General features: G+C 39.2%; 2 long non-coding RNA genes across 3 annotated transcripts in view; one reads left to right on the forward strand and one right to left on the reverse strand.

The window, feature by feature from the left end:
- Positions 1–3459, forward strand: part of LOC129646806 (uncharacterized) — a 32692-nt gene extending 29233 nt beyond the window's left edge. Inside the window, exon 3 of the long non-coding RNA XR_008712178.1 lies at positions 3323–3459. This is a non-coding gene — a long non-coding RNA (uncharacterized LOC129646806). The remainder of the gene's footprint in view (positions 1–3322) is intronic.
- LOC129646805 (uncharacterized) overlaps positions 1–22431 on the reverse strand; it is a 52167-nt gene that overhangs the window by 15990 nt on the left and 13746 nt on the right. For both annotated transcript variants that reach the window (XR_008712177.1, XR_008712176.1), the window contains exon 2: positions 14881–15123. This is a non-coding gene — a long non-coding RNA (uncharacterized LOC129646805). The remainder of the gene's footprint in view (positions 1–14880; positions 15124–22431) is intronic.

The following is a 22431-nucleotide window of genomic DNA, read 5'->3' on the forward strand; positions in this document are numbered from 1 at the left end:
CTATCTATTAGAAATAATAGCACCTTTATTTCTAATTGGGTAAATTCTTCTCTGACATGAGGTAGAATGGTTCAAGTGCCCATTGCTCCTTTAGGTAAGAAGGTAGGAGGGCTGGTGGCTCAGAATGAACTAATATAAAGCTTTCTTCTTGGAAATGAAATTAGGAGCAGAATGAGGCAAAGTCTGAAAACAGTGGGAGTTGGACCACCATCAAGCAGGCTTTTAAGTGGTTCCTGCTGCCTTGGTTCTTGCACTTCTAAGCATGCCCTTTGAGAGGCCTCATGATCCTGTTAGGCAGCCCACTTTGCTTCCAAGAATTTCCCTTTTGGCTTGTTAGGTAGATCCAGTTTCTGCTCTTTTCAACCCCAAAGGTCCACTGCAACAGTAAGCCCAGTCCTTGCAGAAGATTGAAAAGCTGTGTAGAAGGAGCTGTCCTGAGCCCTGAAGCTCTGGCTGCAGTGTGTTCTGTTCTGGGGTGCTAAGGGAGGAGTGAAGAGGAAACGTGTTCATTAACACAATGGAGTGCAGGAGTAAGGGTGTTTAATAAAGTTCCACAGGAGTGGTTCCGGACAGTGTCTAGCCTCTCTCCAACCTGGTTAATAAAGAAAGGTTTTCATAGAGCAATTAGGATTTGAGCAGAGTTTGGAATGAAGTGGTAGGAGTGAACTCATGGATGATTAGTTAGGAAGTTGCTTTTAAAGTACAGAGTTGTATGAAATTTCTGTGTCAGAGAGATGTATTTTACTAGGTACAAGGGCAAAAAGTGTCACTTAAATTCACCCATGTCTCGTGATTAGTAACCCACCCTGGATTCAACTGAGATGCTTTATAACAAAATATTTAAATATTTACATTTATCATAAGCCATTGGGTTTTTGAAAAATATTTCTCTTTAAAAAAGGTCTGGTTCTTCAAATAACTTCATACTCTTTTATTATGAGTTATATCCACCTCAGCCTATGAGACAGGTATTTTTCTGAGTTAATTTCCATCTTACTGGGAAGACCATTCCTACAGTTCCTAGTTTTTGAAACAAAAAAGTACTGCAAATTAGGTTAAAAAATAAAACGCAAAATCTCTAATGATTTAGATATGCCTAAGAGCTAAAAAAAGTGGAGAGTGAAAAAGTTGGCTTAAAGCTCAACATTCAGAAAATGAAGATCATGGCATCCGGTCCCATCACTTCATGGGAAATAGATGGGGAAACAGTGGAAACAGTGTCAGACTTTATTCTGGGGGGCTCCAAAATCACTGCAGATGGTGACTGCAGCCATGAAATTAAAAGACGCTTACTCCTTGGAAGGAAAGTTATGATCAACCTAGATAGCATATTGAAAAGCAGAGACATTACTTTGCCAACAAAGGTCCGTCTAGTCAAGGCTATGGTTTTTCCTGTGGTCATGTATGGATGTGAGAGTTGGACTGTGAAGAAGGCTGAGCGCCAAAGAATTGATGCTTTTGAACTGTGGTGTTGGAGAAGACTCTTGAGAGTCCCTTGGACTGCAAGGAGATCCAACCAGTCCATTCTGAAGATCAGCCCTGGGATTTCTTTGGAAGGAATGATGCTAAAGCTGAAACTCCAGTACTTTGGCCACCTCATGCAAAGAGTTGACTCATTGGAAAAGACTCTGATGCTGGGAGGGATTGGGGGCAGGAGGAGAAGGGGACGACATGATGAGATGGCTGGATGGCATCACTGACTCGATGGACGTGAGTCTCAGTGAACTCCGGGAGTTGGTCATGTTCAGGGAGGCCTGGTGTGCTGCGATTCATGGGGTCGCAAAGAGTCGGACATGACTGAGCGACTGAACTGAACTGAACTGAAGAGCTAAAAAAAATCCTTCACCTGCTGCTGATGGGTTGATATTCGTGGGCCATTTAGAGATCAGGAACAAACAGTGGTAACCTCTGTAAAAAGGATACTTCAAAGTTCCAAAACAGGGGGCAATTAATAGAAAAATTAATGATCTGTTATTAACTATGATTTCATAATTGCACAAAATTTGTGTATGACAGTGTATGATAACATTGTAAGAATGTGATACATTTGGTATTTTACATGCATTGTAAATGGGAATTTATTTCTACTAGGAGCTTACTTTTGATCAATATTTTGAATCAGTTCAGTTAAGTTCAGTCGCTCAGTTGTGTCCAGTTCTTTGCAACCCCAAGGACTGCAGCACTCCAGGCCTTCCTGTCCATCACCAACTCACAGAGCTTCCTCAAACTCATGTCCAATGAGTTGGTGATGCCATCCAAACATCTCATCCTCTGTCATCTCCTTCTTCCCCTGCCTTCAATCTTTCCCAGCATCAGGGTCTTTTCCAGTGAGTTGGAGTTTCACATTCTTTGGCATTGCCTTTTTCAGCGATTGGAATGAAAACTGACGATTTTCAGTCCTGTGGCCACTGCTGAGTTTTCTGAATTTGCTGGCATATAGAGTGCAGCACTTCAACAGCATCATCTTTTAGGACTTAAAATAGCTCAACTGGAATTCCATCACCTCCTCTAGCTTTGTCCGTAGTGATGCTTCCTAAGGACCACTTGTCTTTGCATTCCAAGGTGTCTGGCTCTAGGTGAGTGATCACACCATCGTGGTTATCTGGGTCATGAAGATCTTATCTTTTTTGTATAGTTCTTCTGTGTATTCTTGTTGCCTCTTCTTAATATCTTCTGCTTCTGTTTAGTCCATATGATTTCTGTCCTTTATTGTGCCCATCTTTGCATGAAATGTTCCCTTGGTATCTCTAATTTTCTTGAATAGATCTTTAGTCTTTCCCATTCTATTTTTTTTCTTCTATTTCTTTGCACTAGTCACTGAGGAAAGCTTTCTTATCTCTCCTTGCTATTCTTTGGAACTCTGCATCAGTTCTACATAAAAAATACTCTTCCAGTAACTCCTGAGAGGAAACCAAGGCCCCAGGTCGGTAAGAAATGAACCCTGCTTTCCAGAATCATACAGTCTACTGTATACAGTCTACTGGGGGTGGGAAGGTATATGGTAAATGACTGAAAGTATATAAAATAGGGAGAAGGTAATTACTTCTGTGGTTGGAGACCAAAGAAATCATTATGGGAAACTGCATCTGAGCTGTTCCCTCCACCTCCTTACACATTTCTTGTGCCTCCTATGAGGAAATAAAGAAAAAAACAACTGCTATGAAGTGAGGTGATCCTTAAAGAAATACCTGAGCAAGAAGAATGGGTGAGCCCAGGAGGAGAGAAAGATAACATATGGGACTTTTGCATGTTTGGAACCATCTCCCTCCAAGGAAAGGGAATGTAAGGCTGTACCCTGGGCGTGTTCTCTTTGTACTTGCAGAAGGAGGTACAGTGACTGCCCTCAAGGCTGACAGTGTGGGAGAAACTGACACCCAATATGGCTGCCAAAACGCCTGAGGCTCCTGCTGAGAAATGGGATGACACTGTTTCCTGCTTGGAAAGTAGGCACTATGCTTTTTCCTTTCTGCTCAGCTTTCAGATTAAAATGACCTGTTTGTGATTTCTTTTCCTTTCAAGTGTGCTACTAAAAGGTAGACATGTACCTAATGTCATTTTACAAAAGTATTTCAGAGAGTGGGGTATGCAATGTTCTTCATGTATGTTAAAGTGTGTTAGTTGCTCAGTTGGTGTCTGACTCTATGCGATTCCATGAACTATAGCCTTTCAGGCTCCTCTATGCCTGGTATTCTCCATGCAAGAATACTAGAGTGGGTTGCCATTCCCTTCTCCAGGGGATCTTCCTGACCAGGGGATTGAATCCAGGTCTCCTGCATTGCAAGCAGATTCTTTATCATCTAAGCCACCAGGGAAGTCCCTATGTTAGGGATATTCTATTCAGAAAAGCCTGAAAAGTACACACACAAAATAGAAGCTAAACAAAACGTGATATCAGCACTTTTGCCTGGTTCTGGCCCATAGTAGGCATTGGTGGCAAGAGCAGGAGTTTCACATGGCAATTGTAAGGCATCCCTTACAGTTCTGGGAACTGCCACCATTGCTGAGGACCTAATATTAGCTGACTCGGAAGATGCACCTCCAGCCCCTAATATGGCACCATCAAGTAAAGAGACCAGCTACCACTATTTATTGGAATATAAGCTATTGAGCCCTTTCAGTCAATCTGAGGACAGCAACATGTCCTCCTTGGAGGAAAGTCAGACCTTTGCACACACCAACCTCAAAGGAAACTCTGGCTTTATTTCATCACAGCTAACTGTATTCTGTGGAGCCAGGACTTCTGTCAGTGGCCTGGCTCTTGTCTTTATCTTTGGAGGGTCCATGACCATTTGGTCTCAGACAGGGGTGTGAGGGTTTACTGAACTAAGTTTTGTGCCAGCCTGAGATTCCCCAGTGGAGGAGAATCAAGAGTCTCTTGATAAAAGTGAAAGACAAAAGTGAAAAGTTAGCTTAAAACTCAACATTCAAAAAACTAAGATCATAGCATCCAACTCCACCACTTACCCACTTCATGGCAAATAGATGGGGACACAATGAAAACAGTGACAGACTTTATTTTGGGGGGCTCCAAAATCACTGCAGATGATGACTGCAGCCATGAAATTAAAAAATGCTTTCTCCTTGGAAGGAAAGCTATGACCAACCTAGACAGCATAGTAAAAAGTAGAGATGTTACTTTGCCAACAAAGGCCCATCTAGTCAAAGGTATGGTTTTCCAGTAGTCATGTAGGGATGTGAGAGTAAGACTTTAAAGAAATCTGAGTGCCAAAGAATTGATGCTTTTGAACTATGGTATTGGAGAAGACTCTTGAGAGTCCCTTGAACTGCAAGGAGATCCAACCAGTCCACCCCAAAAGGAAATCAGTGCTGAATATTCATTGGAAGGACTGATGCTGAGGCTGAAGCTGCAATACTTTGGTCACCTGATGTGAAGAGGTGACTCCTTGGAAAAGACCCTGATGCTGGGAAAGATTGAGGGCAGGAGGAGAAAGGGACGACAAAGGATGAGATGATTGGATGGTATTACCAACTCAATGGATTTGAGTTTGAGCAAGATCCAGGAGTCGGTGATGGACAGGGAAACCTGATGTACTGCAGTCCGTGTGGTTGCAAAGAGTCAGACATGACTGAGAAACTGAACTGAACTGAGATTCTTATTTCTGGAGTGTTCTGTTTAGAAGCACTCTATGGTTTTAGCTCATCTATTAAAAAATGCATGGGTCCAGAAGCCAAAAGATAGAGTTAATAAGAAGAGCAATGCAAAGTCCATCAGGAGAATGAATAGAAAATGGAAATATGGGTCAGGCAAGGCTGACTGATCCCTGAAAATGATGCCAGATTCTGGTGGGGGTGGGTGGGAGGTATGTATAAAAAATTGGAGACATACTAATTTTTTTCATTGCTTATTTGAAATTCAAACTTAATGGTCATCTCACATTTCATCTGGCAACCTTGTCTGTAAGATAAGGGCTATAATGGAAGAGACAGTGACTTTCTAGAAACCAAGCTGACACCAAGCAACTCAGACAAGAGCAAGTCGCATTGTAGCCTTCATCAAATACGGTGAATGGCTGAGGTAGATCTGACTCCAAGAAATTTGTCCCCTGTAGACTACATTCAGAATCCTCACCTTATCCTCTTGGTTGGTACTTTTGGTTCATTTTCCACTTCTTCCTGCTTCCCCACCCTCTCCACTGTCCACAATGCTTGGGTCTTCCTTGCAGATGGAGTCTGCTATGCTTCCCCTGACAGACTGTGTAGGACTGAAGGAGCTCTTCGGGCATCCTTTCCTAATTCTTTCCAGAATAGACATTATTTCATGTTTTCCTAAACTCAGCATTAGCTGGATCCTGTCCTCTAAAGAAGGGATCAAAGAATAAGTCATAGTTGGAGCACACTGGGGAGGAAGAAAAGGAGACCGGAAGGGCTGCAGTGATCGCATCCAAACCCAGAGATGGAAGATGGGAGAGAGAAAGAGGGGACCTGTCCTTTTTCCTCACTGTGGCTGCCTCAGTCAAATTCTGTGAGCATCTACTTGGGCAGAAATGGTGTTTGGAGGGCGGATAAAGCTTTGGCATGATATCAAGTGTTCTGTGTCACTCAAATGGTGTGACAATAACTGTGTAGTCAATCAGTCCTGAGAAATTTTACCCTCACCTCCAAAAAGAAGGAGATAAAGAGGAAAAGTGGCAAGAGTCAGACTAAGCATTGAAAGATGCACAGGACTTGAATTTGTTCATTTAAGAAATATTAATAGAAGAAATCCTGCAGGGTTACTTCTATTATTTAGGCAGTATAAGCCCATGCTTCAGTACCTACAAACATTCAAGGCTAAGAAAATATCTGAGACCAATAAAAATATATTTCTTGGCTCTAAGATATAGAGGAAAACTAAAAGCAATAATATTCAATGTTTTATCAAATATCTAAAAATACAATGCTATGTCAGTTTTGCAACTCAATTTGTGTCATAACATGGAATGTTTAAATCAAAAAAGCCAACTCAATAATCTCATCTTTAAAATTACCCAAATGGTAAAAGTTAAAATCTTTTCCATTTTTTCCCCAGTAGGAATATATTTAATACAGAATGTAAGTGTGTTAATACAGAGGTGGTTGTCTTTTTTTTTTTCCTAACTTATAGTCCTTGGTATATACTCTATTGATACCCCAAGTTTTTGTTATGTCTCCTCTTTAATTTTCTCAAAGATGGGAATTAAGTCATATTTTCCCTTTTGTATATTCATTATTATTTTGTCACTAAGTTGTGTCGAACTCTTTTAAGACCACATGGACTGCAACCCAACAGGCTCCTCTATCCATGAAATTTCCCAGGTGAGAATACTGGAGTGGGTTGCCATTTCCTTTTCCAAGGGATCTTTCCGACCCAGTGATCGAACCTGAGACTCCCACACACTCCCACATTGGCAAGTGGACTCTGAGCCACCTGGGAAGCCCAATATATAATATTCATTATATATGCCATCTGTAGTCCTTTGTTGTTGTTGTCAAAGAAAGTGAAAGTGAAAGTGTTAGTCACTCAGTCCTTATGATCCTATGGGTCTGTACCCCACCAGGCTCCTCATGTCCATGGGATTCTCCAGGTAAGAATACTGGAGTGGGTTGCCATTCTCTTCTCCAGGGGATTTTCCCAACCCAGGAATTGAACCTGGGTCTCCAGCATTGCAGGCAAATTCTTTACCATCTGAGCCACTAGGGAAGCCATATTCACTAATAATTTCTATTTAGGTTCTCAATTTTAAAACATATAAGCATTTAGAGTTATCACAAATACTTTAAAGGGTTTTTAAAAAATTCTTTGGTACAATCTTCTCATTTCACAGATAAGAAAATTGAACCCCAGATGACTGAGCTGACCTCAGTCATACACTGCATAAATGGCGGATATGGGACTCCAAATTGGATTTTCTCATTCTACTTCCAGAGTTCATTTCACCCCAGTACACACTTACAAATATTTCCCAGACACTTTTGGGGTTTCTCCAGTGGCTCAGAGTGTAAAGAATCTGCCTACAATGCAGGAGACTGGGTCTGATCCCTGGATTGGGAAGATCCCCTGCAGAAGGAAATGGCAGTCCATTCCAGTACTCTTGCCTGGAGAATCCCACAGACAGAGAGAAGCCTGAAGGGCTAGTTACAGTCCACACACTTTCCATCTTTTGCGAAATAAAAATGCTGATATTATTTGCAAACTGGTGTTGGTTCATCCTACTAATAAGATATAGTAACAATATTATTCTTACCTTTAATTCTTCTGCCCAGGCCCAGAATTAGCCATCCCAACTAACCTAAATGACAATTATCCATAATAAGGTGAAGATGATCACATTGTTTATTTGCAATCCTTCTCATTTTCATTTCAAGTTTAGAGTCATACCAAATGAATTTGGATATAAATGTATTTATTATTTCAGTTTGCAATTATTTGAAATTATAAAAGCAGGTATTGAAACAAAAGTCCTTTTGGGGGTGACTTTGATACAGTACATTAATTTTAATTACAACATTCATGATCATAATATGAATGTATCCTTTTCTTCTGAATTTTCTTATACAGAAATCTATTTGGCCAAGAATTTCTATAAAATCTTTAACCAGAGTACTTAAGAACTCTAAAAGAAGGTCAAGATTAACACAATAATAACTTCCTTCTCTTTATAAGAATATTTTAATGTAGATAAAATGAGAATATATTAGAACCAGAATTATTCAGCAGAATTTTTTTAGTCTGAGTTTCAGGTAGGCCTGTTTGTACTTTACAGTCCTTAAAATTTTAAAATAGTAAATAAAAATCTTTTATTGAAAATACATCCTACATCTTTTTTTTCTAGTCTGACATTAGAATTGTTTCTTTTCAGGTTTAAATTTAAACTACTTTGATTTCTTTTTGTGCTTTGTTAACTTTTAGTGACTGTAAAAATATAAGTATATTTTTTCTTTTTTTATATTAATTAATCAGAAAGAATACATTCTTATTAATAGAAAATATGTATTTAGGACCTTAAAACATTTGTTAATTCTTTCCATTTTTAATTTAAAAATATATATGTTTTTCTTTTTTTATATAATTAATCAGAAAGAGTACATTCTTATTCACAGAAAATATGTATTTAGGACTTTAAAATATTTTTTAATTCTTTTCATTTTTTAATTTTTAAGTTATGATTTAGGCTCATTGTTTTTAATATACAGGGATAAATATGAAAACTTAATTTCAGAAAAATCTCTATTTCCAATCCCAGTAACATTTCATATTCAAAAGTAGTTTAAGAACATTATTAGAATAGACCTTCAGTATAATATTTGACAGATGGTTGTGACTAAGGGAAAGCCAGCTTTGGAACTCTTCCACTAACGAGTCATAAAAGAAATGTCATCCCCTTATTCTTCATTTTGACTCCATTGCTTAAAATTTGCCTGTCATTTGTAATAGATTGTTAAATTTTCTCAGTTAATCCTTCTCCTAGCATGCATTAACCCAATCTGTGTTTTCAATATTTGGAAAGTCCAGGAAATTTCTTTTTAGGGTTATGAGCAAGACTTTAGGAGAACAAACAGGGTTGCAAGAAGTTATCTCTGTTTCTTAATAAAGTCAGCAGATCCCTACAATGCAAAGATATTTGGAGAATTAGGAGGCACCTTGGGAATTAGTGGAAGGATTGGTGTCTGACCAGTATGTTGGGGAGGAATGGCAATCTGTTTTCTTGTCCCAACATCTATCAATTAGTGATGGATCTTCAGTCTAACAGAGAGATCAAGTTCATACACTTCTGCCTCTTTAGAAGATAAATAAATAATGATTTTTAATATCCCCTAGACCAGATCTCAGGGTAATTTTTGATCTTCCCTTCCATCTTATCTATTTTACTCCTCTTCATTCTATGCTGCTTTGTCTGTAAATTTGTAGTGTTACCTTTTGGAGCAAATGTATTTTCTCTTTGCTCTATTCTCTTTAGAAAGCCTGAATTCTCCCAAATTTCATAAATGTAGACAGAAAGTGTCTTGGCATGTGTGAGTGTTTCCAAGTGAAAATGAAGTAAAAGTGTTAGTTGTTCAGTCATGTTGGACTCTTTGTGACCCCACAGACTATAGGCCACCAGGCTCCTCTGTCTATGGAATTCTCCAGGCAAGAACACTGGAGTGTGTAGCCATTCCCTTCTTCAGGGAATCTTCCCAACCCAGGGGTCAAACTTGGATCTCCTGCATTGCAGGCCAGTTCTTTACCTTCTGAGCTACTAGTGTTTCCAAGTACGGTTTCCAAACTCTGCTTTACAGAGGTCTGGAGGTTTCTCAGTCCCCCTAGGGACTAAAAGTTGTGTGATAAAAAGAAAAAAAAAAAAAGTTGTGTGATGATGGTAAGCAGGCAGGACTCTGTGTGTGTATGTGTGTGTGTGTTGAGGGAAATTCTCAAACAATGCCTCATTCAAGGAATTATCAGTATTATCATTAGAATTTTTCATATTAATTTGTCTAAACAATGAATTCATTTTTAAAATTAAAATATAATAAAATGTTTGGAAGCCAACTGTCTAAGGGGATAAAACCATTCACCAAAGAAAGCACTTTGAGAACAAGGTAACATTTTAGCTCTAATCCTAATTAGATTTCAGACCCAGGGTAAGTCACTTGATTTTCTTAACCAGCAGAGTACTCACTACAAAGTAAGGAAGCTAAAGAAATTATCTGCAGATTCTTTCTTGGTTCAGCACTAGACAATTATATGTGGAGTTCAGTGTTTTGTTCTTCTGACACATTCATATATTCGGTCATTGTTATTTAGAGGTGTAACTTTATGAAGCTGATTTTCAAATTCAGGACCAAATGTCTTCATTTGTAGAATTGTTGTCTAGATTTAAAGATTTCAGAAGTCTTTCAAAATTCTAAGATTTTATCATCATTTTATATGTTACTGCAAGTGTGTACTGTGCTGTGCTTAGTCTCTCAGTCATGACCAACACTTTGTGACCCCATGGACTGTAGCCCGCTAGGCTCCTCTGTCCGTGGGGATTCTCCAGGCAAGAATACTGGAGTGGGCTGCCATGCCCTCCTCCAGGGAACCTTGCCAACCCAGGGAATGACCCAGGTCTCCCGCATTGCAGGTAGACCCTTTACCGTCTGAGCCACCAGGAAAATCCAAGAATAATAGAGTGGTCTACAGGTACACAAAGGACAAAAGTAAAGTATTTGCAGTCTTTGCCTTTCCTCTGTATAAGATTAGGAGAATTCTATCTTAACTCTCTCATTCTCTCTTCCTTCTTATTCTTCTAGAAATTTCTTGCATTTGTAACTTAAAAAAAGAAAAAAAAAATGTAGTGAAGGGACTCTCAGGAGGCTGTTAGGTGAAGGGCAAAAGGGTTTTTTCGAGAAGCAGGTCACTGGAGCAAGATGCATGGGAACAGCTGTGGCATGTGAGAACAGTGAACCAGAAAGAAAAAAAAAAAGATATTTTAAAAAATATTTCTGGGATTTATATAGAAATATCTTGAGACATTTTGAAAGGATTTCATTGCAAATGTTAATATTTTTTATGCTGAAATACACCTTCAGGATTAAACAACAGAGTCTATAGCTTCATATGTGTTCTAGAAGGCAGTATTGTTTAGTAAAATAAAGATTAGACAAGAGTCTAAACTGTAACATAATTAAAAGTCATTTGGAGATTTCCAAAACTCACAATAGTCTTCCTGCTGTTCTATGAATTTCTCCTATCTACCTATCTGCAGACAAGGCCATGTGAATCAGATTTAATTTTTGAATCCATAAGGAACTGAACCATTACTCCTCAGTCTCTGCTTTTCTATCTCTCATCTCTCTAGCTCTCTCCCTCTCTCTCCTTCTCCATAATCTATCTCTGTTACTTTCTGCATATATAATTCAATCTTCTATCTCTGCCAAACAGCTTTCACTGGGTCCATTTGGATATAATTTCCTCATAGCTCCTGTGTTTATATACCTTTAGGTCCAGACATCAGCAACAATTAACCAATTTCTTTTGGTTCCAGTTCCACATCTGTAGGAGAGAGAATCTGGCCAGCCTTGCTAAGTCCAGGTGTCCACACCTGGTGTCAATCTCAGCTAGGCACTAATCGTATGTAAGAGTCTCCTTGGCTACAAAGCTCCAAAAAAACCTACAAAGGACTGTTAGTATTCTTCCACCCTTTAAGTCTGCCATTTCTAAAATGCAAGAATCCTGTATCCTTGTCACACACAAGCTGAAAAAGCCTTGTGCTTCCACCATCCTCCAATTTGCCATGTCATTAAGAATGGCACACAGCCCATTATCCCACAAGCAAACAAATGCATGCTCTGTAATAGGAAGAATCTGGACACTGAACCATAGATTCTCTTATTGCTGTAGCCTAGATCCACTGACACAGATTCTGTTCAGTCAGTTCAGTCACTCAGTTGTGTCTGCAACCCCATGGACTGCAGCACGCCAGGTTTCCCTGTCCACCACCAACTCCTGTCTGGAGCTTGCTCAAGCTCACATCCATTGAGTCAGTGATGCCATCCAACCATCTCATCCTCTGTCATCCCCTTTTCCTCCTGCCTTCAATCTTTCCCAGTATCAGGGTCTTTCCTAATGAGTCAGTTCTTCACATCAGGCGACACTTCTGTTTATATAAGCAGGAATTCTGCAGTGGCCACAAAATTCATCATTGCTTATCTTTCCCTTCCCATGTCCTAAGTGTTTTCTACCTGTCTCCAGGTGTTTTGTCTGTAACAATATCAGTAACAAGACTGTTTCTGAGCAAGCTATGAATGCCAGCTAATAATCCCTCCCAAAGAAAGGTGACTAACAGGTCTCACTGTCACCAAGGTAATGAAGGCACCTTGTCTAAAAACAATGAGGTGTCACCTTATTTGCACAGCCAGCTTTCAACATGCCTTGCCCTACTTCATCAGGGACTGATGGGGACTGAATTGTGTCCACCCAGAACTCTTATGTGAAGCCCTAGCCCCAAGTATGACTGTTTTCAGAGATAGGACCTTTAGAGAGGTAATTAAGCTTAAATAAAGCCACAAGAGTGGGACCCTAATCTAACAAGACTGGGGCCTTAACTGATAAGACAAAGAAGATACAGAGAGACATCTTTCTTTCTACTTGTGCAGAGAGAAAAGATCATGTGAGACACAGGGAGAAGTCAGCTGTACAGAAACCAAGGAGAGAGTTCCCACTAGAAACTAACCCTGACACACCTTAATCTGGAATCTGCAGCTTCCAGAATTGTGAGACAATACATTTCCTTTGTTTAAGCCGCTCAATCTGTGGGATTCTGTGATGCCAGCCCAGACAAACAGCATGAGACTGTTGACAAATGCTTGCAAACAAAAGAGTGGATATGTAATAGTGGCCCCTGCCACTCCCAGAGTGTATGATCAGTTTTTCTCCCTCAGTCAATTGCTGTGGTGGCATTAACATCTGATTTCCACTTAATTGATCTGATCAACTTTGCCCTGATCTGAACTGGTCACCAAGACAAGTGAAAGCCCCGGATCGACCCTGCCACCGTCTGCTGTTTTTCAGTTGTCTAGACATAGTCATAAATAGCTGGATGACTGCCCACTATAAATTTTTAATGAGAGATTTTGAAATTAGAAAAGGAGGGAAGCGATTGCAATTTATGACCTGGAGTGACTCAATAAGCAGGGACCCACCTGAAAAGCCAAAGCTGGGCATCCATCAGCTCCCCAACATCATCTGCATGCTTAGTTATGCAAGCCCAGAGCATCAATCCTATTCTTACTTCCCCTGTCACCCTGGACTCTTCCCAGAAAAATACCATGATACGTCCTCCTAATTCTTAGCTTATGGAAGGAGAGTTTTTAAATAATCCAGAAAGCATTGTATTTAAATCAAATGAAAATGATTTGGGAGCTTTCCTTTACTTGGACTAAGTAATTCTAAAGCAAGCTGGATCAATGACCAATCTTTGAAAATAGGAGGCAGATAGAGGCCTTCTCCCCAGAGACTATCTAAGTATTAAAAAGAATTTGAGGAAATGCACAGGCTTCTTGAAGCTTATTCATACACCTGTGCCTGCTAGGATGTTGTGCTGATGTGCTTAGTCATTCAGTCATGTCTGCCTCTTTGTGACATTATGGACCATAGCTCGCCAGGTTCCTCTGTCCATGGGCTTCTTCAGGCAAGAATATTGGAATGGGTTGCCATTTTCCTCCTCCAGGGAATCTTCCTGACCCAGGGATTGAACCCATGTCTCCTGTTCTCCTGCATTGCAGGCAGATAAAGAATCAGGGAAGCCCCTACCCCTACAAGATAACCTGTATCCCAGTTCTCTTATCTACTGTGGATTTGGGTTTTCTGAGCTCTGTTTCCATCTACATTTGGATATTCAAACAGCAATATACCTGGACTGTATTCTGTTAAAATGTGCTTACTGAATTAGTCTGTACAAGTCTGCAGTCAAAGAAAGATAAAACGTATTTCAGTCTACATGCAGGACTATGTGTATAATATTGTTTATGTATGTGTCATTTTCTTTTTCTTACAAAGTGGTAGTAGAAGACTTTTTTTTTTTAAGGTATCTGATGTATCTTTTACATAATGATCCTAGTGATTAACTGCTTTTTCCACTAGTTTTTCCCCACTGAGTTTCCTCTTAGAGGCAATAAAAATTATACAACTTAACATGTTTACCTTTTTTCTTGGCTCCCAGAAATCTTAAAACTAAATTATATTGCCTTAAGTTCCTGGAAACTGTCCTTTAATTTTCAAAGTTTATTTAATTATTTTTAACCTACAAAACATCTTTTTTTTTTTGGAATAGGCAAGACATAAATGATAAAACAGAAAAACTGAAGCCAGCAGACAATCTAGGCAACAAGACAAATGACAGATTTTAGAAGAAAAAAAAAAAAAAACACACTATTACTTCTAACATTGAGTCAGTAAAGTGGATGATATTCTTCTCTTAGTCAAGGATGATCTGAGATGTTTCACTATCAGTGGGGATATTCTTATATTCTTCCAGCTAACATGTACTTGGAATGCAACCCAATGCCAAAGAACTACTAGATGGATATTGATTTACAAATCAAGCAAGATAAAGTTTTGCCTTTAAGAGATGGTCCATTCTTAACTTAAGAGGCAGCCAAATAAGTAGACAAATAAAGCAGTACAAAAATGCTATGTCGGGATACACATAGGAGCAACTTTTGCATGTGATGTTTTTTAGTAGCTGAGCAGATATGCAACCCTCTATTCAACTCTCAGCAGCACAATCAGTGCTTCATTTTGTCACAAAGTCAGTCTTCCTAAAAACATGGCTTTCCCACTTAGCTTCTTTGATCAAGAGGGAAAGTTTCAATTTAACATTTGATAAGAAATATAAATGACCAATCGGAGAAGGCAATGGCACCCCACTCCAGTACTCTTACCTGGAAAATCCCATGGATGGAGGAGCCTGGTAGGCTGCAGTCCATGGGGTCGTGAAGAGTCGGACATGACTGAGCGACTTCACTTTCACTTTTCACTTTCATACATTGGAGAAGGAAATGGGTCCAGTATTCTTGCCTGGAGAATCCCAGGGACAGGGGAGCCTGGTGGGCTTCCGTCTATGGGGTTGCACAGAGCTGGACACGACTGAAGCGACTTAGCAGCAGCAGCAGCAGCAGAAATGACTGATGAAAGCATTTAAAAAGTTAATATCATTTAAAATAAAAGACTTACAAATAACAACTAGATGCTTTTCTCTGGCTACCAATTTTACAAAATGAACATGATTAGGGACTGATAAAAATGTGGGCAGTGGGCAGGGAGGAGCACTATCATCTACTGTCAATAGGAGGCAAATCTACAATAGATTTCCAAAGCCTTAACCATGTAAATAACTTTTGAGGCAACATCATTCTACAGATTCACTCTAAAGAAATAATTGGTTATATATGAGCTATATGTCAATAGCATTATTTATAATGATAAAAAATCGAATCAACTATGATATGTAAAATACAGTAGCTATTGGAAAGTGTAATGAAGAAGCATATTCTTCATCATTGAAAAACTTTCATGAAATTATTGAGTGAAAACAAAGCAGATTATAAAACAGAATATCTAATACAAATTGTGTATGTATATTAGGTAGAGATAGAAATAAAGGTAAATGGATACAAAGGTCTGGAAAATATATATTGAAACATTGTTCTCTGAAACAGTGTTCCTCAGAGGTTTTATGTGGCCCTTTAGTTTAACAATCCATTATACATTTTGTTAAAGTGCAGATTACAGGGTTTAAACCCCATCCTCAGAATCAGACTTTAGGAATGGGGACAAGGATTATATTTTAACAGTCCCCTCAGGAGATTATTATACTGTACAAGTGCAATCTACAATTTAGAAGGAATAATATTCATGCCAATTTCCATTAAAATTACTTTCTGATATAGAAAACAACTCAAAGGACTTTGCAAAGACCAAAGTGGAACAAATAGAGAAATAATATAAACAGTGCATTGAATTCTAACCCCCAGAATATAGCATGAATATCCATAAGTTCATATCTATAAAATTAAAGAACAGAGTGAATTTTTCCTTGTAAAAGAATTACAAATGATAAAGCAGAAAGAGAAAACTAGACAATCGTGATTAGGGAAATATCACTGTAATTATTGCAGACAAGATCAACTAACGTGTGCTTAACATCAGCTAATGTTAAAACTGATGGATAAAAGTTTGTGGAGGGATGATATATGTATGTATTGTATCAAAGTATGTTCCCTATGATATTTATGAATTACGAAAGGAAAGATTATAACTCTGTAAAGAAACCGGCAGATCCTACCTTACCTTTCTTTATGAGGAATAAAGGTTAACACTACCAAGAACAAGAAAATTCAGCATCATGAACCCTTTGATATGAAACACTGAGGAGAATATAACATCACTTTTGCCAAGAAAACTAAAACCTCATCATAACACGAGAACACATCAGATCCAAATTTACCAACAGAGTAAATGATCAGTATTCTTCTAAAGTATCAAGATCATGAAAGATAGGAAAGACTGAGGAATATTAGAGAATGGAGAAGACTAAAGAAAGATAAAGAAATTTGAGACCCTGGATACAGCCTTAGAAAAGAAACAGTACATTAGTGAAAAAAACTAGGGAAATCCAAGTAAGTTGCTGTTTAGTTAGTAGTACTGACCAAGGCTAATTCCCTGGTATTAATTGTTGTACAATGGTAACTTAAGATACTAACAATAGTGAAAGCTGGGTGAGGCATATGAGCAAATTTCATACTATTCTCTGCGGCTTTTCTGTAATTCAAAAATGCATCCAAATAAAAAGCTAGTATATTCTCTAGATTAGTTGTTTGTCAGTTGCTTCATTTGCTATTATCTTCTCCCATTCTTAAGGCTGTCTTTTCACCTTGCTAATAGTTTCCTTTGATGTGCAGAAGCTTTCAAGGTTAATTAGGTCCCATTTGTTTATTTTTGCTTTTATTTCCAATATTCTGGGAGGTGGGTCATAGAGGATCCTGCTGTGATGTATGTCAGAGAGTGTTTTGCCTATGTTCTCCTCTAGGAGTTTTATAGTTTCTGGTCTTATGTTTAGATCTTTAATCCATTTTGAGTTTATTTTTGTGTATGGTGTTAGAAAGTGTTCTAGTTTCATTCTTGTACAAGTGGTTGACCAGATTTCCCAGCACCACTTGTTAAAGAGATTGTTTTTAATCCATTGTATGTTCTTGCCTCCTTTGTCAAAGATAAGGTGTCCATATGTGCGTGGATTTATCTCTGGGCTTTCTATTTTGTTCCATTGATCTATATTTCTGTCTTTGCCCAGTACCATACTGTCTTGATAACTGTGGCTTTGTAGTAGAGCCTGAAGTCAGGTAGGTTGATTCCTCCAGAAGACATAAAGATGGCTAACAAACACATGAAAAGATGCTCAACATCACTCATTATCAGAGAAATGCAAATCAAAACCACTATGAGGTACCATTTCACACCAGTCAGAATGGCTGCGATCCAAAAGTCTACAAGTAATAAATGCTGGAGAGGGTGTGGAGAAAAGGGAACCCTCTTCCACTGTTGGTGGGAATGCAAACTAGTACAGCCACTATGGAGAACAGTGTGGAGATTCCTTAAAAAACTGGAAATAGAACTGCCTTATGATCCAGCAATCCCACTGCTGGGCATACACACTGAGGAAACCAGAAGGGAAAGAGACACGTGTACCCCAATGTTCATCGCAGCACTGTTTATAATAGCCAGGACATGGAAGCAACCTAGATGTCCATGAGCAGATGAATGGATAAGAAAGCAGTGGTACATATACACAATGGAGTATTATTCAGCCATTAAAAGGAATACATTTGAATCAGTTCTAATGAGGTGGATGAAACTGGAGCCTATTATACAGAGTGAAGTAAGCCAGAAAGAAAAACACCAATACAGTATACTAACGCATATATATGGAATTTAGAAAGATGGTAACAATAACCCTGTGTACGAGACAGCAAAAGAGACACTGATGTATAGAACAGTCCTATGGACTCTGTGGGAGAGGGAGAGGGTGGGAAGATTTGAGAGAATGGCATTGAAACATGTAAAATATCATGTATGAAACGAGTTGCCAGTCCAGGTTCAATGCACGATACTGGATGCTTGGGGCTGGTGCACTGGGATGACCCAGAGGGATGGTATGGGGAGGGAGGAGGGAGGAGGGTTCAGGATGGAGAACACATGTATACCTGTGGCAGATTCATTTTGATATTTGGCAAAACTAATACAATTATGTAAAGTTCAAAAATAAAATAAAATTAAAAAAAAAAGAAAAAGCTAACAAAAATGGCTAAGCATTCCTTTGATTCAGCACCTTTCAATTCTCACTAACATATTTATAACTCAAAAGAGCCAAAATGCAACCATCAAAAGCTCAAGGAGTGCCAGACTCTTAAAGGAATTTCCTTTAAATCAAGCTGATAATGCTTAGTTGAGAAAGTCAACTGGTAGCCAACAAATAGGAGAAGGAAATGGCAGCCCACTCCAGTATTCTTGCCTAGAGAATCCCGTGGACAGAGGAGCCTGGTGGACTGTTGTCCATAGGGTTGCACAGAGTTGGACATGACTGAAGTGACTTAGCAGCAGCAGCCAACAAATGTTTAAATACTAAAAAAGACAGTAAATAAACTATGACCAACCTAGATAGCATATTGAAAAGCAGAGACATTACTTTGTCAACAAAGGTCCATCTAGTCAAGGCTATGGTTTTTCCTGTGGTCATGTATGGATGTGAGAGTTGGACTGTGAAGAAGGCTGAGCGCCGAAGAATTGATGCTTTTGAACTGTGGTGTTGGAGAAGACTCTTGAGAGTCCCTTGGACTGCAAGGAGATCCAACCAGTCCATTCTGAAGGAGATCAGCCCTGGGATTTCTTTGGAAGGAGTGATGCTAAAGCTGAAACTCCAGTACTTTGGCCACCTCATGCAAAGAGTTGACTCATTGGAAAAGACTCTGGTGCTGGGAAGGATTGGGGGCAGGAGGACAAGGGGACGACAGAGGATGAGATAGCTGGATGGCATCACTGACTTGATGGACATGAGTCTGAGTGAACTTCGGGAGTTGGTGATGGACAGGGAGGCCTGGCGTGCTGCGATTCATGGGGTCGCAAAGAGTTAGACACGACTGAGTGACTGAACTGAACTGAAACCAGTAGAACTGAAAGAAAGAAGGAAGACCGTTTATCATTTTCCCCACCATCTACATCTGGCTCAGAAATTCAAAGCCTGTTTGAATGAGAATGCTAGATAGCCATATCTCCTTGAGGGTGTATCTCTCTGAGGCAGAAGGAGCCCTAGAGCGTCAATGGACATCTCTTGGGTCCTCCACTATTTGTCTGAAACACAAACAGGCTTCAGCAACCATGGCTGCACTTATGATGATGGGGTGCCCAGCTCATCAGAATTTTAGGACAAAGTCCTCAAGTTGGAAATGAAGCCTCTTCCTAATGAAGGGAGCTGAGCCTCCATAGATAACTTTAGCAGCCAATATCACTGAAGGAGTCTGAAGCAAGGAAAGAAAGACATGTCAAAGATACCATCTTGTCTGTGTCCACACATGAGATATCTCAGAGGATTTCCAGAAGTTACTAATAATACTGAATGGCAAATGCTGGTGACAGCCACAGGGGTATAGTTTATGTCTGTGTTCCTGGTATATGGGAAAGACCCAATAAATGTTAACTATTATTTTTTTATTGTTATCCCATTTGCACCCTCTGGCTAGGGATATCTGATCAAGCACTGCCCAAAGTTGGCCTAAGGTATTAAAGATGGCTTTGTAGGTGTTGTGTGAGCTGAAGGCAGCAGTAGTGTGGCAATCATAGCCGGATGTGCTCAGTCATGTCTGACTGTTTGGGACCTGATGGACTGTAGCCTGCCAGGATTCTCTGTCCACGGATTTCCCAGGCAAGGACACTGTAGCAAGTTGCCATTCCTCCTCCAGGTATCTTCTAGTCTCTGCATTTCCTGCCCTGTAGGCGGATTCTTTATCACTTGAACCATGGAGAAGCAAACAGAAACAGGGGTCCAAATCAGGGTGTTAGTTCCAGATTTTCATTAACTTGGACCGTAGCTTCTCTTCTCTGAGCTTCTTATCTCTTCTATAAATAACCACCAGGACTCTTTTCAGCCATAGAGTTCTTTACCTTTGCATTCTTTAAATTCTTTCATTTCTCTAACTCCTGAACATGACTGCACATGTTGTTGACCCTCTGCTAAATATCAATAGAAGATAGAATGAATTTACTAGAAATGCAAGTGCTCAAAGCTCACTACAGAGCTGTGGAGTCAGAAACTCCAGGGGATTGTGATGCTGGATAAAGTTTGAGAACCACAGAGCTCTTCTCATTTTTCAGAGAAGAAAACTGATATCCTGAAAAGAGATATGGCTGACTCGAAGTCTAGAAAACGTGCTCTTTTGGGGGCAAGACTTGAATCCAGATATACTTATTACCCTAAGTAGTAACAATAGTAATAGCTAACATTGAATAAACCATTTGTGTCAGATACTGTGATGAAGATTAAACACAAATACCACATTTAATCCTCCCAAAAGCTCGATTGGGTAAATACTATTTGAATTTTTCTATTCAGTCTTAGAACTCAGGTGTATATAGAGAGATTAAGGAACTCTTCAGAAACCAGATACCAAGCTGACAGTGTTGGAGCCAGCCTGAGCTCACTTACTGAGAGTCTAGAGGCTCTGTGCTGATGTTTTTATAACAGTGGCTCTGTCATGTCTTATGTCTATTTTACTACAAAGGTGATTCTTACACTGACTACACACACTCCAAGAGAAAAGCAAAACCAGAGGACAAGACTAAGCCTTCTTTGACTATTAATTTTTCTTAAAATTAATTTAAGGACATTTGTCTCCTTTAATACAATATTAATATTTCCTTGAATATTATTTTTTAAGATGTAAGGGAAATTTTTTCTATAAAACAGGCATTATGGCTTAACAAGTAAAACTTATTATATAGCTTTTTATGATAAAATGTCATGGTCTGTGCGCAGGCTGGAAAAGAATTTCCAGACATGAGGCAGAATGAGAGGAGAGTAAAGTTTGTTAGAGTGGGAGACACTGGTGGAAAAGCAGGCCGGCTCAAAGGAAAGCTGACCCCTCTTGCAGGGTAATAGCCAATTTTTATAGCCTCACAACAGAAAATTCCTACTGGAATGGTGGCATTAGGTGATTGGTTAATAGGTTGGGTATTTTAGTTAATACAGGGTCAGAGAACTGGCCAGTTTAGATCCAGAGGCTCATGGCAACAGTTGCTATGGGGCTCGTTCAGTTCATGAAAGTTTTGTTCTATGACCTTAGTACAGGGCTCCATGCCTGTGACTCAGGTATATAGGGCTCCGCATAAGACACAAAACTTTAAATCACATCTAACATGCAGGTAATTGCATCAACTCACCTAATAGCCAAATAGGGTTAAGTATCCAATCTTGTCTACATATGGAAATTCTACACGGAAAAAGTTTGAGAATGAAGCACCATATCACTAACACCAACCTGTCATTTTTATAATCAAGCAAGAACACTTAATGAAGCATAGAATATATTTAGTAAGTTTCTGCCCTTTCATATTTAAATTTTTGGCAGAGAACACCACAATGCTTGGCATACAGAACAGGGATTGAATAAATATCTGTTGCTTCTTTCATCAAAAGGTCTCACCTATTAGTTCACCTATTATTTCACACTCTATCTCCAGCTACTCAAAGTATGATCTTCAGACTAGCAGCTGCATGAGGTCAATTATGATACATACAGAATCTCAGACCACAGTTTCCTTCTATGGAATCAGATTCTGCTTTTTATCAAATCTCAGGTGATTGATATGCACAGTAAAATTTTGAAGGATTACTCATCTAACCTACCTACTCCCAGAGTTAATACTCTAGTCTACAAACTTGGTTCTTAAAGTGTGGTCTCTGGACCAAATGCAGCAGCAACTAACACCAAAACCTAAATGAATTAGAAAAAAAAAAAACCTAATGAATTAGAAACTCTGGAGGTAGGGCCAGAAATGTTGCTTTAACAAATCCTTTAGATTTCTTTTTTAATTTATGTTGAATATAACCTGGAATGAGAGAAGATTCTGGAGAAGTGGCAGAGTAGTAAGCACCAGGGATCTTCCTCTTCACCTAGACAACAATTGCACTGGCAAAATCTATCTGTTATAAGTATTTTGAACTCTGGAATCTATTGAAACCTTACAACATCCAGGAGAAGACTTGGAGGGTATATTTTGACTTATTTTGGTCAGTTCAGCTCTTAGCACAATAGCAGCTACCTATCCCAACCCTCAGCCACATGGCAGGCAGCTGTGCATGGTTCCTGGAGCAGCTCGCACACAGCTTGAAGGAGCCAGGGTGGGCAAAAAGGTCTCTGTCTTCTAAATATCAAGAATCTGTG

The sequence above is a fragment of the Bubalus kerabau genome, chromosome 3, assembly GCF_029407905.1.
Source record: "Bubalus kerabau isolate K-KA32 ecotype Philippines breed swamp buffalo chromosome 3, PCC_UOA_SB_1v2, whole genome shotgun sequence".
NCBI classification, from domain to species: domain Eukaryota; kingdom Metazoa; phylum Chordata; class Mammalia; order Artiodactyla; family Bovidae; genus Bubalus; species Bubalus kerabau.